Below are 25566 nucleotides of genomic sequence, written 5' to 3'. Positions count from 1 at the left end.
AAGCAAATCCTTACAAATTCCAAAGATTACAATTATATATAGAGTATGTTCTCCAACCAGACTGAAATTAGTGGGAGATCAATAACAAAAAAAAAATCTTTAAAAACTTAAGTTATACTTCTAAATAATCCTTGGGTCAAAGAAGAAATTAAAACAAAATTTAGAAAACATTTCAAACTAAGTGATAAAAAATACTACTTATAAAAACATGTGAGATACAGCTCTAGCCATACTTATAGGGAATTATGTAGCCTTAAATGTATATATATATTCTCTTAAAAGAGAAAGAGAAATTGAAAAGAATAATTTTATTATCAAATTAAAAATGAGAGAAGAAAACAGGAGATAAATTGAAAGAAAGGAAAGGAAATAATAGATAAGAAAAAGTAATAAAACAGTAAATTTGTATAGGGAAAAATCAGTAAAGCCAGTCTTCTTTTCTGAAAAAACTAATATAATTAAAATACTTTTAATCAAGAAAAACAGAGAGAAAGCCCAAATTGTCAGTATCAGCAATAAAGAAAATTAAAGCACTTCAGAGCCTACAGACATTGAAATATAAAACAGATAATATAAAATAACTTCAGGGGAGCCTGGCTGGCTCAGTCAGAACATGTGATTCTTGATCTTGGGTTGATGAGTTCAAGCCCCATGTCCAGTGTAGAGCTTACCTAACAACAAAACAAAACAAGAAACTTTAACAATACATATTATAATTTAGGTGAAATGGGTAAAGCTTAAAAAAACACAGTTATCAAAAATGATACAAGAAGAAATAGAAATTTTTAAATTTCTATATTAAGGGAAAAACATGAACCCTCAAAAATATATACATAAATTAATACTAAAATTTTATAAAAGAGAGCATTAGACACACAGATCTTCAGTAAATTCTTCCAAAAAATTTAAGAAAGAAATATCACTAGCCTTACCCATAGGATAGAAAAAGAGAGAATTTTTATGAACTCATTTTATAAAACTAGCGTAGTCATGGTGTCAAAATTTGTCAGGGGCATTACAGGATAGTAAAATTATGGACCAAACCTTTTTATGTGACATAAGTGAAAAATGCTATGAAAATATTAGGAAACCAAAATAAGCAATGTGTAAAATATTACCTAGTATAATGAAATAGTATTTCATTCAAGAATACAAGGTATAATATTTCAAGAGTAATCACTGATCTTCACCACATTTATAGAGTTAAAAAGAAAAAAGCATGATTATCACAATAAATTAAAAAATAGCATTTGATAAAGGTGAACCACATATAGATGATAAAAACCTCAACATAAATAAAGAATAAAAGGGAGCTGCGGCACCTGTGTGGTTCAGTTGGTTAAGCATCTGCCTTCTGCTCAGGTCAGGATCCCCGGGTCCTGGGATAGAGTCCTGCATCAGGCTCCTTGCTCAGCGAGGAGTCTGTTTCTCTCTCTCTACCCCTCCCCCCTGCTTGTGTTCTCTCTCTCTCTCTTTCTCTAGCTCTCTCTCAAATAAATAAATAAAATCTTTAAAAAAAAAAAGAATAAAGGGGAGCTTACATAATTTTATAGAATATAAAAAACCTATAATAAACATCTTAATTTAGGATGAATTATTGAACTATTTTCCCCTTAGATCCAGAATAAAACAAAGATGCCCCTGTGACCACTTCTTTTAACATTTTATTGGAAGTTCTAGCCAGTAGCAATAATGAAAGAAAAGGAAATAAAAGGTATAAATTGATGAAATAAGGAAAAAAAGTCATTATTTACAAAAAGGATTGTATGCTGAGAATATCCAAAAATGTCTACAGGTAAACCATTAGAATTAAATTAGCAAATTCTCTGAAATCAAAGTCAAGACAAGCATGTGCGCATGCTTGCGCACACACACACACAAAAACACACTTTTAAATATCAGCAGTAAACAATCAGAAAATAAAATTTTGAAGCTACAGAATACATAATAGCAGAACAAAGTAAATAAGACTAAACCTATTAAATGATGTATGTTTACATAGAAAATGACAAAATATTATTGAGAGAAAGTGGTCAATAAATAGATGGATATACTATATTAATGGAATGAAAATATTGCAAAGATGCCCGTTTTCACCAAAATAATCTATTTGCAATATAATTTCAGTCAAAATCTCTGCAGGTTATACTTTTTTTGTAGAAATTCGTAAGTGATTCTTTATATGGAAAGGCACAGGACCAAAATAGTCAAGGAATTATTATTGAATGAGAACAAAATTGGAAGACTTACTCCACCAGATAGTGAGACTTATAAAGCTACACAATTAAATGGTATAGTTTTGACGCAGGATAGACAAGTAGAGTCCAGAAATACACCCACATATACAAGATCAATTGATTTGTGAAGAAGATGTCACTGCCATGCATTGAGGGTAAGGAGTAAGGGTGGTTTTTCCAATAAAAGGTGCTGGATCAATGGCATAGCTAAATGGAAAATAATGATTTTATTCCCTATTGACACAATATACAAAAATAAATTTGGATTGTTGATTCAATTTAAAAGTTAAAACAGTATTCTAGAATATAGCATGGTTTACTTTGTGAACTTAAGAGAGGCAATGATATATAAAACAATACATAAAAAGCACTATGCATACAGAAGAAATTATTGATGAATTGAATTTTTTAAAAATTAAGAACTTGTTAACCCAAGAGAGTAGAAAAGCAAACCACAGGTTAGAAATTATTTGCAGGGCGCCTGGGTGGCTCAGATGGTTAAGCGTCTGCCTTCGGCTCAGGTCATGATCCTGGGGTCCTGGGATCGAGTCCCTCATTGGGCTCTCTGCTCCTTGGGAGCCTGCTTCTCCCTCTGCCTCTCTCTCTCTCTGTCTCTCATGAATAAATAAATAAAAATCTTAAAAAAAAAAAAAAGAAATTATTTGCAATACATTTATCTCAAGAGAGTTGCATCCAGTGGAAATTTTTTTAAAAAGATGAATTAGTGATGGTCAAATGACTTCAACAAACACTTTGCAAATAACTATGGAAATGTGCTCAATTAGTTATCAGGGAAGTACAAATTAAAATTACAATACAAAGCCACTATATACTCACCAGATTCTAAAGTGAAAAAGACCAACAATGTCCAGTGCTGTCAAGGAAAACTGTGACCAATTCCACAAGTAGGTCTAATTCTAATTCTATCGGAAATGCATACATATGTTCACCAAAAACATGTATTAAAAATGATCATAAAAGCACTATTTATAATCCCTCCGAACTAGAAAAATCCCAAACCTCATCAATAGTAAATAGATAAATTGTGAAATATTTATGAAATAAACTTACATACAGCAGTGACAATGAACAAATATATCCCTGCATGCAGTAGAGTGGATGAATCTTAAACAAAATGTGTGAATAAAGGCAAACACAAATTGGTCAATACTGTATGAGTCTACTTACATGAATTTCAGTAAGATATAATGTAATTTTTGATGCTAGAATTAGAATGGTGGTTATGTTGGGGAGGAAGTAACTTGGGAAGGAGCACAAGGAAGGCTTCCAGAGTAGGAGTAATTTTTTATTTCTTGTTCTGGGAGGTGTTTATGTGGGTATGCTCACTTCTAAAAAATTCCTTAAGCTATATATTTATGATTTGTGCATCTCTCTGAATCTGTTAAATGTCAGTAAACATTTAAAACCATAAGGATTTTCACAAAAGCTCTTGGAGGAATCTAAAGGAAAAAAAATCTTTTTTTTAAAGATTTTATTTATTTATTCATAAGAGACAGAGAGAGAGAGGCAGAGGGAGAAGCAGGTTCCCTGCTGAGCAGGGAGCCTGATGCAGGACTCGATCCCAGGACCCTGGGACCATGACCTGAGCCAAAGGCAGCTGCTTAACAACTGAGCCACCCAGGCGCCCCAGGAAAAAAATCTTAATTAAGAATCAGACTGCCTACATGGCCTAAGGTGTGATGGGGTTTCCACTTAATAGATGCATTGGTTGGTGGCCTGTCCATTTTATTATCGTGTGGGCTTTCTGAACCTACCTTGGTGACCCTTGCGCAGGTGACTTAATCTTCTTAACAAGCAGTTGCTTTAAATATAGATTTTACTTCCATATTTAAAGCAACTGTGCTGAACAAAAGAGATGGATTAATTGATGCTTTAAAATCCTATAAAAATGCTAAATCCCTGCAAATGAAATCTACATCTTAAACAATCAATTTTCACAAGTGAATATATAAACTCAGGAAGAAACAGGCTGGCAAATTCATCTGGTGTTCTGTATAAATACAATTTTAAACTACCTTCAGTTTTTTCATGCTTTGCCATCTGCCGAATGGCTCTTGGAATGGAATTTTAATCTCTAATTGCAAATGCAGGGATTAAAAAGGTTACATTCAAAATGTGCTGCAAGACCAGCTAACAATTCAGAAAGAAAAAAAAAAAAAAGTCTCTATCTGCAGGTTTTTCTGGCATAGATGTTTTCTGGAGATGATAACCTGGCACCGGGTCTTTCACAGTCAGAGTGGAAAAGGAAATAACCTGCTCCAGTTGGGTCTGAACTGTCTGAACCTTTGTATAAACTCCAGCTGCTTTTGACTGTGGAGTCAGAGCAAGAATGGACAACTTTGCTCTTTCATTGCCTTAAAAATGAGAGCATTATGTTGGCTGTCAGTTAAACAATTAAAACAAAAAAGAATATACCACATTCTTTGCTTTGGTGGTGCCCAGCATAGATTTAGTTAAATGAAGACATAGAAAAACACAATCACAATTGGAAATGGTAAATTCTGCATATGACAAACTGATAACCAGACTTTTAAATTAGGTAGAAATTTATGAAACGATTTCAACTTAATTTTTGGTTTTGATATGTTTAATATATAGATCTAGATACCAGTTCTCCTCCCTTCTGAGCTCTGTCTCATTATTTCTTCACCAGGCCTCTGCCCCTTTTACTATACTGCTCCTGTATTATACAATAGGTATATTGAAATATGCATGCATGATTCTATCCTTTTCTGTGCCTTTGTATAGATGGTATCTCTTACTTGGACTGGCCTCTGGACATTGGACAATGGAATAAAATTATGTACACTTCTAAGCTTTGTATCATAGAAACTTGAACTTGTTTTATTGTTCTTCAGTTGTTTTATATGTGTATATTTTTCTACTCAACTCTAGATCAAGGACCATCACTTCTTGTTTTATATTTCCTAATGAAAGAGAGAGATTATAGGGGACTTATAAAATAAAATAAAAGCCTTTAGGAAAAAAATCAGCAAAAGGACTATTTAAAAGTTATAATGCATAAATTCTTTTTGTGATGTAAAAGATTATTTCTGTGATATATTTTAATTCCCCCATGTTTTATGGCTTTTTTGAATGGGATACACACACACACACACACACGTGTCTATTTCATATGTGTGTGTGTATATTTATATACATATACATATGTATCTCATGTATATGAAAATTGTCATTCTTTAATGAACTTTTATAGCACATGTGTATATATATATATATTTTAAAGATTTTATTTATTTATTTGACAGAGAGAGACATAGCGAGAGCAGGAACACAAGCAGGGGGAGTGGAAGAGGGAGAAGCAGGCTTCCCGCAGAGCAGGGAGCCTGATGTGGGACTCGATCCCAGGACCGTGGAATCATGACCTGAGCCGAAGGCAGATGCTTAACGACTGAGCCACCCAGGTGCCCCGTGTATATTTCCGTAAATCTATTTTCCTTCCTTTCTCCCTCCTTAAATTTTTTTTAAAGATTTATTTATTTATTTATTTATTTTGAGAGAGAGAATGAGAGACAGAGAGCATGAGAGGGAGGAGGGTCAGAGGGAGAAGCAGACTCCCTGCTGAGCAGGGAGCCTGATGCGGACTCGAACCCAGGACTCCAGAATGACCTGAGCCGAAGGCAGTCACTTAACCAACTGAGCCACCCAGCCGCCCCCTTTCTCCCTCCTTAAAATGACCCAGAAAATCCAGTGAAATTAACATTACGTATTGTAAGAGCTGAAATGAGAAAATATTAGAGGAAGCTTAGGCTATGATAAACCAGCAAAAATCTTGCCTCTGAATATTGGCTTTGGTAAGGAGCAGTAATGAACTTAATCAGAGCTTTTTTTTGGTAAGAGGGAGCTAGAGGCAAAAATAGACCTCCAAAACATGTGTAGGATAAATACTCTTTTAATGTATATCTAGGACCTCAGAATAGTGATAGTGCGAAAGCCAAGGACTGAATGTTGTTATCTTCAGTGATCTCAGCTTTAGTCTCACTCATCCACAAGAGCTTACTCCAACTTTTGCAATGCAAATCTCACTTTTGAAATCCAAATATTACTTTAAATGAAGAATTCCTCCCTATCCACTCTCACCCAATTTAATTTGAGTACAATGTGAAAAAATAGCTATGAACTCAATAGTGATGTGGTCCACTACTTTTTTGTGTGACTTAAAAAAACACAAAAAACCAAAAACCTTCCCCAAATCCTTAATTCTCATCCGCCAAACCTATAAATCTCTGTCCCTCTTAACCCACATAATTCATGGATCATTTGTGAAAGAGAATAAAACAAAACAACTTTTCAAAGCTGGAGTTTTGGTAAATCAGCAAAGGACCATTTAAGTCATTTGATAAACCTAGATAAAATGGTGACAGAGATGTCACTTGAACTTTAGTAACAACCTTGCTTTCCAAAGCAGCATCATTTCCACATAAACACAGGTCTTAATGATCACCCAAAATATCTGCATGGCAAGAGAGACTTCTCTATCCTTGAGATCATAAACTTGCATCTTTTCTGCCTCTGAATAAGCTTGTTGCTCTGCCTTTTGTTCGTTTAGCATTTTCTCGGTAGACACATTGCAGGGGTAAGGTGCTCTCTTTCTCCAGGTCTCTCTTTCTTGATAAGACCACATTTTCTCCTGGGACAACAAAAGTACACCCAGGGAGATCTGCATATTTTCTTCACAGTTGAATGAGCTCCACAGTTTGATGTAGCATTAAGTTAAGAAAAGAATCATTGCCTCCTAAAATATCTCTTGAGTGTCTTATGTTAGAGAAATAATTATTTGTGGAAACTTGTTAAAGAACAGTAAGGCAGACTTTATTAAGGACTACTGCAATAGATATAGGGACTACTACATGGGGTTTTGCAGTAGGGGATAGAGATTGAGTTCCACTCTGAATATAACAAGGAAAAATGGGAATTTATAGCCAAGAAGCAGAGTGGAAAATAGTACTAAGGAACCATCAGGGTTAAGGAGGGATTTTGGCTAAACCAACCTAATAGGATTCTTGCTAAAGGCAAGCTAGGGTGGTCAGACATCACCTGAGGGATAGTAGGAGATGAGAAGAGTGATCAGGTATCAAGGTTGGATGATTCTGGCTAATCTGACATGACAGGATTCTTGCTAAAGTTGGGCTCCTCTGAAACAAATAATACATTATGAGTTAAAAAAAAAAAAAAGAAGAAGATAGTAGCAAGGGAAAAATGAAGCGGGGGAATCGGAGGGGGAGACGAACCATGAGAGACTATGGACTCTGAGAAACAAACTGAGGGTTCTAGAGGGGAGGGGGTGGGGGGGATAGGTTAGCCTGGTGATGGATGTTAAAGAGGGCATGTACTGAATGGATCACTGGGTGTTATATGCAAACAATGAATCATGGAACACTACATCAAAAACTAATGATGTAATGTATGGTGATTAACATAACATAATAAAATTAAAAAAAAAAATAGGTCCAAGGACAGGACCTACTCAAAAAGAGCCAGAGGAATAAGTCAAACAGAGAAAGACATGTATCATATGATCTCACTGATACGAGGAATTCTTAATTGCAGGAAACAAACTGAGGGTTGCTGGAGTGGGGGGTGGGGTGGGAGGGATGGGGTGACTGGGTGATAGACACTGGGGAGGGTATGTGCTCTGGTAAGCGCTGTGAATTGTGCAAGACTGTTGAATCTCACATCTGTACCTCTGAAACAAATAATGCAATATATGTTAAGAAAAAAAAAAAGAAGAAGAGGAGTAGGAGACCTGGATTTCGTCTCCTCTCAGGAATTCAGCTGGATGGGGATCAAACCATTCTGAACACCTACAAACCCAACAGGAGATCGAAGAAAAGAAGAGCAACAACTCTCTCATCAGAAAAGCGACCACTTTCTGGAAGGTAGGACGTGCGGAGAAGGGAATCCGAGGCGATATTCGGGAGGACAGACAGCGGGGGAGGGGCCTCCGTCGGCTGCTTCTGGCAAGTGATAGAGCCGCGGAGCACAAAATCGGAACTTTTAAAAGTCTGCTCCGCCGAGGGACGTCACTCTGGTGGCTAAGCGGGGGGTGGAACCCTCCGGGACAGTGTGGTCTCGGGACCCTCGGGGTCACAGAAAGACCGGGGGTGCCTGAGGGCGGCAGAGCTCCCAGGAATCGGAGCAGGGAAGCCGGCTGCAGAGGCCGAGCCCAGGCGCGGGCTCTCAGCTCGGGGTGGCCATAAACCGTGATCCGCGGCCCAGTCGGGCCCCTGCTCCTCCAGCAGGGACCCAACAAGCGGCAGATCCGGGGAGATTCACCTTCCTCCCCCGGGGGAAGCCGCGCGGGAGTGCACCGCAGGGATCTGCTGGGTTTGGAGACTCCAGACCGGGTCGGGTGCCAGAGATAGAAACGCGCGGTCACAGGCCGGTTGAGCACAGAGTGCGGCCGGAGACCGGGGAGCCGGGAGTGACTGGCGGCTTTTCTCTGGGGGCTCACTGAGGAGCGGGGCCCAAGTTCTCGGCTCCTCCAGGGCAGGGATTGGGAGGCCGCCATTTTCACTCTCCGCCTCCAAAGCTGTACGGAAAGCTTGCAGGGAACAAAAGCTCCAGAGAGCAAACCCGAGCAGATAACTTAGCCGGGAGGGGGCAAGGGCGGGCCAATTCCGCCTCCGGCAGAGACATTTGGAAACCACGGCAACAGGCCCCTCCCCCAGAAGATCAGCGAGAACAGCCAGCCAAGACCAAGTTCACCGATCAATGAGAACGGCAGAACTCCAGCGCTAGGGGAATAATGCACATAGAATTCACGGCTTTTTTACCATGATTCCTTAGTCTTTTAAAGTTAATTTTTTTTTTAACTGTCTTTTTGTCTTTTTTATTTCTTTTTGAATTTTTCTCTTTCCCTTTTTCAAACAACATCTTATCAATCCCTTTTTTTAAAAAAAACATTTTTATTTTTCATTTTTAGAGTCATATTCTATCCCTTCATAGTAGTTACCCATATTTTTGGCTTATATATATAAGTTGTTCTCTCTTTAAAATTTTGAGATAGTTTCTTCTAACAGATTAAAATATACCCTAAATCTCTAGTATATGGTGTTTTCTATTCCCCTGCCTGATCACATCCTCTCCCTTTTTTTTTTCTTTTTCTTTTTTCTTTTTTTAAATCCTCTTTCTTTTTTCAAACAACTTCTTATCAATTCCTTTTATAAAATTTTTTATAATTTCCATTTTTACAGTCATTTTCCATCCCTTCATCATATCAACCCTTATTTTTGTACATATATAAGTTTTTCTTTCTTTAAAATTTTGGGAGACACTTTCTTCTAAAAGACCAAAACACACCCCAAATCTAGTGTGTGGCACTGATCTATATACCATATAGATCATATTTGATCACATTCTGGTTTTTCTTTTGGTGTTGTTGTTTTGTTTTGTTTGTTTTTGTTTTTATCTTTATCTTTTTCTTTTTTTTTTCTTTTTCTTTTTTCTCTCTTTCCCCTTCTTATCCCACTGCTTCAGGTCTTTTCTGATTTGTTTAGAGTATATTTTCTGGGGACGTGGTTACTCTGCTAGCATTTTGTTCTCTCATTAATCTATTCTCCTCTGCACAAAATGACGAGACGGAAAAAATCACCTCAACAAAAAGAACAAGAGGCAGTACCGACTGCCAGGGACCTACTCAATACGGACATTAGTACGATGTCAGATCTAGAGTTCAGAATCATCACTTTAAAGATACTAGCTGGGCTTGAAAAAAATATGGAAGTTATTAGAGAAACTCTTTCTGGAGAAGTAAAAGAGCTAAAATCCAACCAAGTAGAAATCAAAAAGGCTATTAATGAGGTGCAATCAAAAATGGGGGCGCTAACTGCTAGAATAAATGAGGCAGAAGAGAGAATCAGTAATATAGAAGATGAAATGCTGGAGAATAAAGAAGCTGAGAAAAAGAGAGATAAACAACTACTGGATCATGAGGGCAGAATTCGAGAGATAAGCGATACCATAAGACGAAACAACATTAGAATAATTGGGATCCCAGAAGAAGAAGAAAGAGAGAGAGGGGCAGAAGGTATAATGGAGCAAATTATAGCAGAGAACTTCCCTAATTTGGGGAAAGAAACAGGCATGAAAATCCAGGAAGCACAGAGAACCCCTCTCAAAATCAATAAAAATAGGTCAACTCCCCGACATCTAATAGTAAAACTTACGAGTCTCAGAGACAAAGAGAAAATCCTGAAAGCAGCTCGGGAGAAGAGACATGTAACCTACAATGGTAGAAACATTAGATTGGCAACAGACCTATCCACAGAGACCTGGCAGGCCAGAAAGGACTGGCATGATATATTCAGAGCACTAAATGAGAAAAATATGCAGCCAAGAATACTCTATCCAGCTAGGCTGTCATTGAAAATTGAAGGAGAGATAAAAAGCTTCCAGGACAAACAAAAACTAAAGGAATTTGCAAACACAAAACCAGCCCTACAGGAAATCTTGAAAGGGGTCCTCTAAGCAAAGAGAGACCCTAAAAGCACCATAGACCAGAAAGGAACACAGACAATATACGGTAACAGTCACCTTACAGGCAATACAATGGCACTAAATTCCTATCTTTCAATAGTTACCTTGAATGTAAATGGGCTAAATGCCCCAATCAAAAGACACAGGCTAACAGACTGGATTAAAAAACAAGATCCATCGATATGCTGTCTGCAAGAGACTCATTTTAGACCCAAAGACACCCTCAGATTGAAAGTGAGGGGGTGGAAAACCATTTACCATGCTAATGGACACCAAAAGAAAGCTGGGGTGGCAATCCTTATATCAGACAAATTAGATTTTAAACCAAAGACTGTAATAAGAGATGAGGAAGGACACTATATCCTACTTAAAGGATCTATCCAACAAGAAGATCTAACAATTGTAAATATCTATGCCCCTAACATGGGAGCAGCCAATTATATAAGGCAATTAATAACAAAAGCAAAGAAACACATCAACAACAATACAATAATAGTGGGGGACTTTAACATCCCCCTCACTGAAATGGACAGATCATCTAAGCAAAAGATCAACAAGGAAATAAAGACTTTAAATGACACACTGGACCAAATGGACTTCACAGACATATTCAGAACATTCCACCCCAAAGCAACGGAATACACATTCTTCTCTAGTGCCCATGGAACATTCTCCAGAATCGATCACATCCTAGGTCATAAATCAGGTCTCAACCGGTACCAAAAGATTGGGATCATTCCCTGCCTATTTTCAGACCACAATGCTTTGAAACTAGAACTCAATCCCAAGAGGAAAGTCGGAAAGAACTCAAATACATGGAGGCTAAAGAGCATCCTACTGAAGAATGAATGGGTCAACCAGGAAATTAAAGAAGAATTAAAAAAATACATGGAAACCAATGAAAATGAAAACACAACTGTTCAAAATCTTTGGGATGCAGCAAAGGCAGTCCTAAGAGGAAAGTATATAGCAATACAAGCCTTTCTCAAGAAACAAGAAAGGTCTCAAGTACACAACCTAACCCTACACCTAAAGGAGCTGGAGAAAGAACAGCAAATAAAGCCTAAACCCAGCAGGAGAAGAGAAATCATAAAGATCAGAGCAGAAATCAATGAAATAGAAACTAAAAGAACAGTAGAACAGATCAACGAAACTAGGAGCTGGTTCTTTGAAAGAATTAACAAGATTGATAAACCCCTGGCCAGACTTATCAAAAAGAGAAGAGAAATGACCCAAATCAACAAAATCATGAATGAAAGAGGAGAGATCACAACCAACACCAAAGAAATACAAACAATTATAAGAACATATTATGAGCAACTCTATGCCAGCAAATTAGATAACCTGGAAGAGATGGATGCATTCCTAGAGATGTATCAACTACCAAAACTGAACCAGGATGAAATAGAAAACCTGAACAGACCTATAACCACTAAGGAAATTGAAGCAGTCATCAAAAATCTCCCAAAAAACAAAAGCCCAGGGCCAGATGGCTTCCCAGGGGAATTCTACCAAACATTTCAAGAAGAATTAATACCTATTCTTCTGAAACTGTTCCAAAAAATCGAAACGGAAGGAAAACTTCCAAACTCATTTTATGAGGCCAGCATTACCTTGATCCCCAAACCAGACAAAGACCCCATCAAAAAGGAGAATTACAGACCAATATCCCTGATGAACATGGATGCAAAAATTCTCACCAAAACACTAGCCAATAGGATCCAACAGTACATTAAAAGGATTATTCACCATGACCAAGTGGGATTTATCCCTGGGCTGCAAGGTTGGTTCAACATCCGCAAATCAATCAATGTGATACAGTACATTAACAAAGGAAAGAACAAGAATCATATGATCCTCTCAATAGATGCAGAAAAAGCTTTTGACAAAGTACAGCATCCTTTCTTGATCAAAACTCTTCAGAGTATAGGGATAGAGGGTACATACCTCAATATCATAAAAGCCATCTATGAAAAACCTACAGCAAATATTATTCTCAATGGGGAAAAACTGAGAGCTTTCCCCCTAAGGTCAGGAACGCGGCAGGGATGTCCACTATCACCACTGCTATTCAACATAGTATTGGAAGTCCTAGCCACAGCAATCAGAGAACAAAAAGAAATCAAAGGCATCCAAATTGGCAAAGAAGAAGTGAAACTCTCACTCTTTGCAGATGATATGATACTTTATGTGGAAAACCGAAAAGACTCCACCCCAAAACTGCTAGAACTCATACAGGAATTCAGTAAAGTGGCAGGATATAAAATCAATGCACAGAAGTCAGTGGCATTCCTATACACCAACAACAAGACAGAAGAAAGAGAAATTAAGGAGTCGATCCCATTTACAATTGCACCCAAAACCATAAGATACCTAGGAATAAATCTAACCAAAGAGACAAAGGATCTGTACTCAGAAAACTATAAAATACTCATGAAAGAAATGGAGGAAGACACAAAGAAATGGAAAAACGTTCCATGCTCATGGATTGGAAGAACAAATATTGTGAAGATGTCAATGCTACCTAGAGCAATCTACACATTCAATGCAATCCCCATCAAAATACCATCCACTTTTTTCAAAGAAATGGAACAAATAATCCTAAAATTTGTATGGAACCAGAAAAGACCCCGCATAGCCAGAGGAATATTGAAAAAGAAAAGCAAAGCCGGTGGCATCACAATTCCGGACTTCAAGCTCTATTACAAAGCTGTCATCATCAAGACAGCATGGTACTGGCACAAAAACAGACACATAGATCAATGGAACAGAATAGAGAGCCCAGAAATGGACCCTCAACTCTATGGTCAACTAATCTTCGACAAAGCAGGAAAGAATGTCCAATGGAACAAAGACAGTCTCTTCAACAAATGGTGTTGGGAAAATTGGATAGACACATGCAGAAGAATGAAACTGGACCACTTCCTTACACCACACACAAAAATAGACTCCAAATGGCTGAAAGACCTCAGTGTGAGACAGGAGTCCATCAAAATCCTAAAGGAGAACACAGGCAACAACCTCTTTGACCTCAGCCGAAGCAACTTCTTCCTAGAAACATCGCCAAAGGCAAGGGAAGCAAGGGCAAAAATGAACTATTGGGACTTCATCAAGATAAAAAGCTTTTGCAAAGCAAAGGAAACAGTTAAGAAAACCAAAAGACAACCGACAGAATGGGAGAAGATATTTGCAAATGACATATCAGATAAAGGGCTAGTATCCAAAATCTATAAAGAACTCATCAAACTCAACACCCAAAGAACAAAGAATCCAATTAAGAAATGGGCAGAAGACATAAACAGACATTTTTCCAAAGAAGACATCCAAATGGCCAACAGACACATGAAAAAGTGCTCAATATCGCTCGGCATCAGGGAAATCCAAATCAAAACCTCAATGAGATATCACCTCACACCAGTCAGAATGGCTAAAATTAACAAGTCAGGAAACGACAGATGTTGGCGGGGATGCGGAGAAAGGGGAACCCTCCTACACTGTTGGTGGGAATGCAAACTGGTGCAGCCACTCTGGAAAACTGTATGGAGGTTCCTCAAAAAGTTGAAAATAGAGCTACCATATGATCCAGCAATTGCACTACTGGGTATTTACCCCAAAGATACAAAAGTAGGGATCCGAAGGGGTACGTGCACCCCGATGTTTATAGCAGCAATGTCCACAATAGCCAAACTGTGGAAAGAGCCAAGATGTCCATCGACAGATGAATGGATAAAGAAGAAGTTTTATATATATACAATGGAATATTATGCAGCCATCAAAAGGAATGAGATCTTGCCATTTGCAACGACGTGGATGGAACTGGAGGGTATTATGTTGAGTGAAATAAGTCAAACAGAGAAAGACATGTATCATATGATCTCACTGATATGAGGAACTCTTAATCGCAGGAAACAAACTGAGTGTTGTTGGAGTGGGGGGTGGGGTGGGAGGGATGGGGGGACTGGGTGATAGACACTGGGGAGTGTATGTGCTCTGGTAAGAGCTGTGAATTGTGCAAGACTGTTGAATCTCAGATCTGTACCTCTGAAACAAATAATGCAATATATGTTAAGAAAAAAAAAAAGAAGAAGAAGAAGGTAGCGGGAGGGGAAGAATGAAGCGGGGGAAATTGGAGGGGTAGACGAACCATGAGAGACGATGGACTCTGAAAAACAAACAGGGTTCTAGAGGGGAGGGGGGTGGGAGGATGGGTTAGCCTGGTGGTGGGTATTTAGGAGGGCACATTCTGCATGGAGCACTGGGTGTTGTGCACAAACAATGAATCATGGAACACTTCATCTAAAACTAATGTTTTAATGTAAGGGGATTAACATAAGAATAAAAAAATTAAAAAAAAAAAAAAGAAGAAGAAGGTAGCGGGAGGGGAAGAATGAAGCAGGGGAAGTCGGAGGGGGAGATGAACCATGAGAGACGATGGACTCTGAAAAACAAACTGAGGGTTCTAGAGGGGAGGGGGGTGGGAGGATGGGTTAGCCTGGTGGTGGGTATTGAGGAGGGCACATTCTGCATGGAGCACTGGGTGTTATGCACAAACAATGAATCATGGAACACTACATCTAAAACTAATGATGTAATGTATGGGGATTAACATAAGAATAAAAAAAAATTATTAAAAAAAAAAAAAAAGAGCTCAGAGGAACCTGAATAGTCTGGTCAAGGAGGAAGTCTTTGTCACTTTCCATCTTGACCCAGGAGTGTATAAACTTGAATTTGAGCAGGAGTTAGAGGGGGAATGGTGAGGAGTAAATTGCAGATTCCAAAATTCTGTATCTCTTTTCATCCATGGTAGTCACTTCTTTATGTGATCTGACATTTTCTGCTTTCCTAAACCAGTCTCCATGAAGCTGTAAAAAGGTTTCATGCTTAAATGTATAAAAATTCATGACTCACACAAGCCTATAACCTCTATAAGATGTGTTGCAACTAAGATTATTTCTTATTCTGTGATGATTTTATAGTTCTAACAATAAAGAATTATTGACTTACCCTTAAATATCTAATATATGCAAGTATCATGTCTTTGGCAGAGTATATCTAAATTTTCTTTCTTTCTTTATCCAAAACTGTTCACCTTGGTAATGCCCAAGAGAGGTCAAATGGCCTATTTTGCAAGGGAAACTTTAAAAATAATCTGTGGAGCAATTCTGGTGGGTTGCGTTACTCTCCACGGAAATCAAAAAACTTACTATCAAGTGCTAAGGCCAAAAGCAAAGGAAAACAAAACAAAATTAACTCCCCACCCACCCAAAAGCAAAATAAAACAAAACAAATGCAAAGGTCTTAATGATAGAAGGCATTATTAAAATAATTATTTGGGTTTAAAAATAAATGGCTCCATCTTCTTAGGCTGTGATAAACACACCCCACATTTTATTACCTATGTGTTTTCTTTTCATCTGGATTGAATTACTCTTGTTAAAAAGATTTGACCTAACTAATATATGCCTGGGGTTACATCAGAGTCGAACATACTACAAAGTCAGCTGTCAGCACAGAAACCCCAGAGAGAAGTGTGTGAAATGGAAGGAATAAATTCTCTGTGCCTGTTGAACTGGGTTACATCATCCTATACCACCTAAGTGAAAAGACTTTGTAAAAGCCATGTGCTCCTGTCCTTCGTTACCCTGTTTGTCAGAGTAAGAGGAGCTAGGATGCTGAAAGAAAGGCTTCAGAGTAATGGAGCATAGGTGGTAAGGGGAGGAAGAGTCTTGACCTTAATGTTTCAGCCAGACATAATGGGCAAGTATGGGTTGTGTGGTCAGGGACAAGGGGATACTGAAAGACCATGTTGAAAGGCTATGACTCAAAGGTTGTTTTTCAAGGGCTTTTCATTATTAATGGGTGATTGAAATGTGTAAAGTAGTTTGTGTGGTTGGTACAAGGAAGAGGATTAGGATTTGGATAGAAGAGTCACTTACATGCAGAGCTTTCAAATTAGCTACACGAATGTGAATTGCCAGCTACCAAGTCACTTGTTCTTTGTGTGAGATCTGTATCTTCTTCATAGTCCTGTTACATTTTCTGCCCAGACCTAAGCCCACCTGGTCAGATATGTGTACACACACACACTTCTTCTTCCCCTCTCTCTCTCCCCAGGATATTTAGGAGTCTTCATAACTTCAGTTGATGTGAGGTGACAATAGTGGATATATTGATTTCTGAATTTTTAATTTTTGCTGATGTTTCTGTGATACATGTTTCAAATAAAAGGCAGAACTTCTTCCTAAGCCTCTTCATTGAAAAATCTCTGGAAAGCTTTGGAATGTTCATTTTGATGTCCTAGTTTGATATGTGGTCCTATAATTTTCTCCTTCATAGGAAGAAACTTTTCTACTGTCAGATGGCTGTCAGAAGCCTCCCAGCTGTCACTAGGAATCAGGAGAAATGAATCTGAACTTAATTTGACTTTCCTGGTATCCTTATTGGTAGATATTAAAAGGACTGGGATGAATGTCCTAATCTTTGGTTGTGCAAATATGTGCATTTCTTTATTTCCCTAAAGCAAATTTCACAACAAATAACAGATCTCTTCTCTGGCACTTTGGCAATTCTGACAAATTTGAGAGCTACTACTTTCTGAAGAGGATTTGGAGGAGCAAGCCTAGTTTGCAAATGGGGCATATACCTAGTTTGCAAATGGCAAAATACATTTGTTGGTACTTGGGGATGAGGAGACCTGGCTCTGAGCATATCCACAGAAGGGACTTCTTTCTTGCATATGGGAAACAATATTTTAAAGTTTGACTTCTTTCATTCACCAAAACTTTACTGAATACCTTTCACAGCGTCCGGCACTAGGTTAGACAATGGGGATAAAAAATTGAATATGGTGCTGTATTTGCCGTCAAGTCATTCGTGGATATGATGGCTATTTGATGTTTTGTTTCTTGTTCTGAAAAATATGTGAAGAGTATCAACAGAATAGGAGCAAGAGTGCAATTAAAAAAGAAAAAACCTCTAGATTGAATGGGTTTTGTGTGTGTGTGTGTGTGTGTGTGTGTTTTCATTGCTTCAACTACTACATAGGCATCTGGAAATGAAACATGAACATTCAATCACAGAATGATCAGTGGGGTTACCAACGGTCCTGGTTTGCCCAGGATAAAGGGATTCCTGGGCCACAGGGTTTTCAGTGTGTAAACTAGGAAGGTCTTGGCATAATGCCAAGGTTTTCAGAGAAAGTGACATCTTGAACTGTTTATGTCTTTAAATGTCTTATTTTTAAGGGGAATATTCAATAAGAAGTTGATGTTTAGTCCTTTCCATTGAGACAAATTTATACAAGAGTATATATAGAATGTAACATTTAGTTTTAATTAACATAGCTAATTAAAGTCTAATGATCATCAGTGAGTTCTTATGGGCAATCCTGGGTGGGGAAGTGATTGCAGCAAAGTAAGAAACAAGGCATAGAAGGCTTGTACATTCTTAGGGCACTTTTGAATAACACTAGATTTGGGGGAGAGGCAAGCTTTAGAAGACTCAAAATATTGAATTGTAACTGTAGAAGATACATTAATCACTTCTTTTTGTATTGATTTTAATGTAAACATCCCGAGGAATCATTCTCTTTTCTTGGTTGTTCTTTGGGACAGTTCCTTTTGGAGAACTGTTTACTGCCCCTGGCTTGTTCATGCATACCAATGATACAGAGCCCTTCTGTGTTCACTAAACATGAGCTCTTTTTGTTGTTTTTTGTTGTTGTTTATCTTTTGGCCCTGGCTTGAAGTTACATTTTGCTTCTTATCTATTCTTTGAAGAAAAATGTACTCTGGTCTCTACTATCATAAGAACCTTCAAAATTATCTAATAATATGAATATTCAAATTGTAGAAAATGTAAAATTTATACCTGTATAAAGCAAATATAAAATTTACGCACTAATTAAATTGGCACAGAGAAAATCACTTTATTAGCCATCAGTAGGAAAGCACCAGTAAATATTTGGCCCCTAAAAATGAATAAAACAGTTGTAATGTTATTAAAGTAATTTAACGAGGAGGCCATTAGATGGGCTAGCTCTAATGCCTACCTAAGTAAACCAGAATGTAAGCCAGAGTCAATGTGCTGAAATCTGAGAAAATGAAATTTAAAAACAACCAATCACAAATAGCGAACTGGGCTCTCCCAGATAAGCCAATTGCTTTAGCTATGGTCAATCAAATAATTTTCTTGCCTTGCTTTCATATCTTCTCTATAAAAACTCTTCCCCTGGGTGATGTCAGTGGAATACTCTTAACCACCTTTGGTTTGGTGCTGCCTGATTTGAATCTATGTGTGCTCAACTAACTCTTGAAAATTTTAATGTACATCAGTTTACCTTTTAACAGTGTTTTATGCTACATGACTTAGGTGTGCAGGAAAACATAATTTATTTTTGCATGACTGAACATAGTTTGCATCTTAGGTGCCCACTGGCAGAAAATATAGTTTTACATTTTGTAGCATACCTGTATTTTAATAGTCTCAAAATACCATGCCCGCTGAACTGATTTTGTCATAGATAATGATACAGATTTTGCTGTTTTTATTTAGCATTTTTACAGTTCACATGTTTTTAGAAATCCCTTAACCTGCAATGAAGTAATACTTTAAAATCCTAATGCTGATGATAATGAATTTACCTTTCTATGGCTTAAGCCAGTGATTGTCATAGTTGTGGTCCCCAGACCAGCAGCATAACTGTTACTTGGCAAAATTAGAAATACATATTTTTGGGCCCCAGCCCAGACCTCCTGAAATTTAGGTGGAGCTAAAGTTTGAGTACTTGTGGCTTAGGTATTTTGTGCTATGGTAATATGATGTTCTCAGTGACTCATTGCCAATATTTTCTCTCTTGAGAGATCCAGCATAAAAGAAATGCAGAGAAGATGACGAAAAACATTGTCATCCACATAGGAATGATATAATAATTCTCCTTTTGTCTTAAATGCTGTGAATATTTTCTGAAATTTGTCAGTGGAGTAGACACATTGGGCCCATCTAAGAGAAGATTTTTAAATGTATCTACTATTCATTAACTTTGAATGACAGATCTAAGAAAGTTTTAACTTTTATCAGAAGAATTGCAACTTAGGAATTTTTTTCCGATGAGATTTTTGAGGTTCAAATTAGCTTAGGGGACAAGAGAAGATAAATTGTTTTTTTAAAAAATATGCTAGTGTAGTGTTCTTTTAGACAGTGATAAGGTGTGATACCATCAGCATGCAGTGAACAAACCCAGATAAATGACTTCCCATTTCCAAAAAGGTGAGGGTAGAGGGAATACTGGCTTGTGGGAGACTGACCTTGAATTCTAGCTCTTATTTTCAAAGGGATTTCTGTTTTCCATTCCATTCGACAACTCTGAGCTGCACCTCAGTGAACTCTTTAAACAGAATATCAATAAAGATGCTTTGCTTTGCATTTGTAAGCCACACAGAAGCTCCTCTTCTGTTATCTCTCACCTTCCAACTTTCTGACTATGCTTGGCATCAACAACAAAGCTAAGGCAGCTGATACGAATCAAAGAAGCAATTAAACGGAAAAGTTTCTCTTCTCTTTTGTCCTTACTGCATAAGGTATTTTAGACATAGTGAAAATAATTCCTTGGGTGCTGAGGTAAAGCAAGATGCTTCCTGGAGAGCCTGTGCTCCAAATCTTAACTGATAGTCAGAAACTCAGAGATAACGTGGAATTGTTTGAAGGCGTAGTGAGAGTAAAATTAGTCTTTTTCTTTTCTGAAAATAGAGGGATAAATGGTGAATTACTACATATATATAATCACTTTAAAATGAAATCTAAAAATACGCTTGTGTATTGCACTGCTTGACAGTGGTATATCAGCAAGACTAATGGTACAGCTAACCACACAAAATAATACATATGCAGATATATTTTTTCCACGTAATGAAGAAATCTCCCCAAAGTTTAGATTAAGAGTTTTTGTTCTAAGCAGACCTGTGAAATTGTAGTGATTATCCATTTATGGACGATTCTACTCAAGTTCAGAGAAATTCAGCAAGTTAACCAAAGTCCACCGTCTGCCATTGGTGGGTGTCAAGACATATTCAGGTCTGCTTGATTTCAGATGTCATAGTCTTTCTGTTCCAGTACAATACTCTGGGATTTGGGGTATTTAGAGAAGACTTCCCTCAAGAATGAAAGCTGCCTTTTTCCTTTTCTTTCTTGCTCTATGGTCAACCTAATGTCTTATAATGAGAGTTACCCAGAGAATCATTCTAAGATCTTGGTGTTTCTGAGAACTCAGTCTTTTTCTTCCTTTTTTATTGTCTAAGAAATTCTTCTTTTTTTTCTTCTTCCTACATTATTTTTTATTTTCCAAGTTTTCTTATTATGTTCAGTTAGCCAACATATAGTACATCATTAGTTTTTGATGTAGTCTAGTTCAATTCATTAGTTGTATATAACACCCAGTGCTCATCCCAATATGTGCCCTCCTTAATACTTAATCTTTAAACCACATTTAGAAATTGCACCTGACATTTATTAGGAGCTCAGTAAATATTTGTGAAGTGCACATAGTTCATTGGCTTATAGAGGATGCAATGTGATTTTTACATTTTTCTTTATTGGGTGGTATGAGAACAAAAACAGTACTTTTCATTTCAGCTTATCTCCCCCTTTTCCTCATAGAGCCCTAGGGCCTGAGTACTAAAGTACTTTTACTGAGCTCCAATATTTTGATAATTCAAAACCACACTTCTGTGAGAGTTAGGTCTGTGGGGGCCTTTGGGATTCAGCCTGCCAGCATTTCAATATTGTGGAAAGTGAATGTTGAATATTTATTTAACACTAATGACCCCCTACTCAGGACTTCCTTTGTCAGATATAGTTTTTATTGTTCTCTGTCATTTCTGTAACCTACAGCCATGTCAGTGATATTGAATATAAGAAGTCTTTTAATGTAGTTTACTGCTCCTCACCCTCTTTATCAGAATTCTAATTGATACTCTGTACTCTTTGCCTGTGCATACCACCTATTATAGAGTTATTTCTAATAGACTACATGACTCATCAAATTTACTTTTGATTTCATCAACTCTGTAATTTGTTTTGTACAATTGTATACATATAAAACAACTTTGTATTTATTATTTTGCATTCAGAATAATAGTATAAATGAAATTCATAGCAATTCAACATTGATGAATTATTAACTATTATGACAACTATATACATAGGGGGGAAATGAAGTAAAGTATGTGTGTATGTGTGTGTGTGTGTTTAAAAATAATTATACCAACAAATCACAAATCACATTTAAAATTTATTTTTTAGTCTCATTACAAGGAGTGAAAAGAACATTTTCATGAAACCAGGACCTTTATTTTCTCTCCTTTTGGTTCCTGCTATTTATTTTATTTTATTTTTTTACCTGTAAATAACCTTCAGTTCATGGTATCAAAATCTCCTCCAAAGTAACTAAGTTAATTGTGAAATTATGAGTAAAACATTGTTTTTAGAGGTAGGAAATAATGATCCAAATTGAATTAAGTACCAATAATAAATACCAAAATTCTAATATTATAATCATGTAAATATGACATGGAGAAAAAGAGAGCAAATTTAAATTATCACATCTATAAAATTTACTTTTGAGCTGTTCATTGAAGGCTTGCTGATGTGAATAGCCACAGATTAAGTCTGATTTTCAAGGGTAGATAACAGATGTTGATTTGGCTGCTTGGTATCCATTCGTCCATCTTCTACTAATTGTATCCCATTTCTCCTCTGAGCTTCCCACTATCCCCAGCTTTATTTCCAAGGGCTTCTACGGGGTTAGCTCCATTCCTTGGTCATGCATGGATTGATTGCATGGCCTGGGCCATTAACCAGCATCTGGCATTCCCTGGGCAACTGTAATTGAATCAGGAGCTTCCCTCAGCCTATTCAGAACCATTCAGAACCAACAATGCCATGAAACCTTTCTGGAAATCCTGGAAGAGGGTATTTCATTCTTTCCTCCTGGACTTGTAGTTGAGAAGAGAAGATCTGAATTTGATGCAGTAGTCATCATAGAAACATGAAAGAGGAGCTGTCTGAGAACAAAGCAAGAGCACAGAAGAGAGCAGAGCTGGGTCAGAAGAGTGTCTGTGTAACATCAGGATGTATCTGAAGTAAGTGCTACACTTTGTGCTTTCCATTCACAAGAGCCAATAAATTCCCTTTTGGCATAAGATCATTTGATTTGGACTTTCTGTCATCTACGACTGAGATCCAGTATCCTCTGGTAATATGAAGAGAGCATAGAGGGGATGATAATTCTTAAAGTTTCTCACTGTAACTACGAGACTGGATTCTCATCAGAGATTGGTAGTAACTTTCCAGCATACCAGCAAATCCTGGACCTGCAACAATGCAGACATTATTGAAGAAATGAGAAATTTCTGTCATGTGTGAAGGCACATCTGCTATAAAGGAAGTAGCCGACCACAAACTGCCTTTATTCTCCACGTTGCCTTGAGCACAAATTTAGCTAAAGGCATTATTGATTTGAGTCTAGGTAGACTACGTAATACGTTGGTTTTTTTTATTTTCTATAATTTAATCAGTTGTGTTGGTGATTAATGGGAAAAGACTTCACCAAAATGCTAAAAGTTATGGTAGGAACTCTATTATAAGAGAACAAAAAGAGAACTCTAACATAATGTTAATAATAATAATAATAATAATGTTTGATGAGTGTAAGCAAACTCATGGATTATTTTAGGGGCTCTGTGCCAAGGGGGAACATATTATGGAAGTGGCTGATCATATTCTGGGTCTTCTTTGAACCTCACAATGGATATTAGAAATGAAGGAACTAGTAAACTAGAGAAAAAAATGGGGACTTCTGATTTCTAGTCTGGCATTTAAGGAGCTTTGAAGTCACCACTTTGTCCTAACAAGTAAAAAAGGTGAATAAACTGAAAAATCAATAGCTCTTCTTAGATTTGCTAAAGAAGTGAAGTCACAGGGCAAACTTTTGCCCCCAACACTGGAGAGACAGGCAGACAAATACAGAGAATCCCAGTTTACTAGAGCAGAAACTCATGAGCAGAAATCATGGAACCAGTGGTCAGGTTGGAAAACCTGACCTATTGAATGGCTGGAGGTTCAGTGTGAGAGTTAAGAATTCAGGAGGGGAGGGCAGTCATAAGGGGTACATGAGTTATACCTCAAGGAATTTGACCCCGTTCTCTTAGTGAAAGTCAGAGAGAGTATCTTTTCATGGCCTAGGAAGGGAAAAGTAACCATTTTGAAATAAACCAGAGTAGTCCTTTCTTCTTAACAAGACTTGCCCTCAAGAAAAACTATTTTACCAGAGTCTAACCAACCCCAGGGGAAAGGAAATACTCAACTGTAGTCTGTTTGAATTGTCCTGTACACTTAAGGAGGGAGAAAAATGGAGAAGCACTTAAGCAGTTCACAGTCCAGAGAACGCAAGCTAAATAAAAGTCAGAGGCCTAATCATAGGAGTATAGAAGGCTTCTACTCCCCCTCCTCCATGCTTTACTATGACATTACTAAAGGCCTATTTACTGCAATTCCTTTTTGCCAGTACATTATGTCCAGGTACTGAGATATACTAAATTTATAAGACATACTAAAAGGCAAACAACAACAACAGTTTGTAGAGATGAAGCAAGCATCAGAACCAGACTCAGGGCAGGGATGTTGGAATTATCACATTGGGAATTAAAACTAGCTATGATTAATATACTAAGGGCTAAAACAGGTAAAGTAGATACCACATAAGAACAGATGGGCAATGTACACAGAGAGATAGAAATTCTTTTTTTTTCTAATTTTTATTTAGAGAGAAATTCTATGGAAGAATGAAAAAGAAATGCTAGAGATAAAAAAACACTGCAATAGAAATGAAGACTTTTTAAAATGAGCTCATTAATAGACTGGACATGACTAAGGAAAGAATCTGAGCTACAGGATGTGACAGGAGAAACTTCCAAAACTGAAAGCAAAAAGAAAAATATATTTTTAAAAAGAACAATATTTGGGGGGGGGAGGAGCAAGATGGTGGAGGAGTAGCAGACCTAAATTTTGTCTGGTCCCAGGAATTCAGCTTGATAGGGATCAAACTATTCTGAACACCTATGAACTCAATAGGAGATCGAAGAAAAGAATAGCAGCAACTCTCTGAACAGAAAAGTGACCACTTTCTGGAAGGCAGGACGTGCGGAGAAGTGAATCTGAGGCGATATTTAGGAAAATAGACGGCGGGGGAGGGGGCCTCTGTCAGCCGGCTACTCGCAAGTGATAGAGCCACGGAGCACAAATCGGAACTTTTAGAAGACGGCTCTGCTGAGGGAGGTCGCTCCAGTGGCTAAGCGGGGGGTGGAACCCTCGCCGGGACACTGTGGTCTCAGGACCCTTGGGGTCACAGAAAGACCGGGGGTGCCTGAGTGCGGCAGAGCTCCCAGGTATCCGAGTGGGGAAGCCGGCTGCAGAGATGGAGCCGAGGAGTGGGCTCTCAGCTCGGGGTTGCCATAAACCATGATCTGTGGCAGTCGGGCCACTACTCTTCCAGCAGGGACCCAACAAGTGGCAGATCCAGGGAGACTCACCTTCCTCCCCCGGGGGGAGCAGTGCAGGAGTGCACTGCAGGGATCTGCTGGGTTTGGAGACTCCACACAGGGTCGGGTGCCAGAGATAGAAACACTCAGTCACAGGCTGGGTGAACACGGAGTGCAGCCGGAGACCGGGTAGATGGGAGTGATTGACTGCTTTTCTCTGGGGGCTCACTGAGGAGTGCGGCCCTGAGTTCTTGGCTCCTCCGGGGTGGAGATTG

The 25566-nt window shown here is 38.0% G+C and overlaps 1 long non-coding RNA gene across 1 annotated transcript; it reads right to left on the bottom strand.

The window, feature by feature from the left end:
- Positions 1–452: 452 nt before the first annotated feature.
- Positions 453–25566, bottom strand: LOC135365414 (uncharacterized). The gene is made up of 2 exons (XR_010413226.1): positions 25343–25566; positions 453–671 (listed from the first exon to the last, which is right to left on the bottom strand). It is a non-coding gene; the product is annotated as an uncharacterized LOC135365414 (long non-coding RNA).

This window comes from Mirounga angustirostris, unplaced genomic scaffold (genome assembly GCF_029215605.1).
Source record: "Mirounga angustirostris isolate CCGP_5_RB_7025 unplaced genomic scaffold, mMirAng1.0.hap1 SCAF_7, whole genome shotgun sequence".
NCBI classification, from domain to species: domain Eukaryota; kingdom Metazoa; phylum Chordata; class Mammalia; order Carnivora; family Phocidae; genus Mirounga; species Mirounga angustirostris.
The sequence above is the reverse complement of the archived record's forward strand: the minus strand, read 5'-3'. Positions and strand labels throughout refer to the sequence as shown.